Source organism: Dromiciops gliroides, chromosome 4 (assembly GCF_019393635.1).
Source record: "Dromiciops gliroides isolate mDroGli1 chromosome 4, mDroGli1.pri, whole genome shotgun sequence".
In the NCBI taxonomy this organism is placed as follows: domain Eukaryota; kingdom Metazoa; phylum Chordata; class Mammalia; order Microbiotheria; family Microbiotheriidae; genus Dromiciops; species Dromiciops gliroides.
The window spans coordinates 327627332-327628542 of NC_057864.1; the positions used below are offsets into that span (position 1 = coordinate 327627332).

Consider the following 1211-nt stretch of genomic DNA (forward strand, 5'->3'; position numbering starts at 1 on the left):
CCTTTGCTTACTTTTCTTAAAAAAATGCACATACTTATGTTATATTTTCCCTATCCAGGGACACTTTTTTATACAGTTGTAGTCAATGTATCTATGGCTCTGATTTTACTGGTCTTGCCTTGGATTACTTCACATGGGTCTTTCAATATTTCCTTGTATGATTAATATTTATATTAATTTATGGTTTTATGCAGTACTGAAATAGTTCGTTAATATGTCATGATTTACTCAGTCATTGGACATACAGGTTGTTTCCACTTGCCTGTTATTACAAATAAAGCAGCTGTGAATATTTTTGTACTGGTAATCCTTTTCTTTTTTTTTTTTTCCTCAGTACCACAGGTTATAACAATTTGTCTTTTTATTTAGCACTTCTACAAATTATGCCTTAACAGCAAATTTCCGAAGAGGGCACAGGCGTTCCTTCCTCTGCTGTTTTTTGGTCTTCGGGCTTTCCTTGTGCTTATTAAGCCTGCGGCACATGGCACGGGTCTTCTTGGGCCGAAGGTCCAGGGGCTTCTATTTCTTGCCCTTATAGAATTTCCTGAGGTTCTCTTTCTGTGTCTGGTTGATGACAGTCAGGACTCAGGCAATAGATTTTCGGACGACTCGGATCTTAGATAGCTTGGATGCAGGTCCTCCAGTGACCTTAGCCACTCTCAATTGGGAAAGTTCCACCTTTAAATCATTGAACTGTTTAAGTAGCTCCTCCTTCTTCTTCCCATAAAGATCCCTGGCCTTGATTTTTGCCATGATCCAAGATACGACAGCCCGCCACTGGATCCGAGGAGAAAGAGAGGTAATCCTTTTCTTTTAATGTTTAAAAATTTTTTTTTTAGGATGAAGTGCTTTCAATGGAATTGCTGGTTCAAAAGATGTTGGTTGTTTTGTGTTTCTTATTTTATAGTGTGTGGTGGTTAAAGTGTTATATTTGTAGTCAGGAAGATATTGGTTCAAACTATGCCTCTGACATTTAATGGCTGTGTGACCAAGGGGAAATTAACTTACCTCTATGACCCTTAATCTCCTCATCTTTAAAATTAGGAAGTTGGTCTAGATGGCATCTAAAGTCCCTTCTGACTCTAAATCTATGATCTTATGATTGCATATTGGTATAATGATATGCAAAATATTTGCACCTATCTTTAGTCCCACCAACAATGTATTTGTTATTCCCTCATAGCCCCAGCAATGAAATATACATGTACATA

The 1211-nt window shown here is 37.4% G+C and overlaps 1 pseudogene; it reads right to left on the reverse strand.

The window, feature by feature from the left end:
* Positions 1-315: 315 nt before the first annotated feature.
* LOC122726028 lies at positions 316-753 on the reverse strand (annotated as a pseudogene).
* Positions 754-1211: the final 458 nt, after the last annotated feature.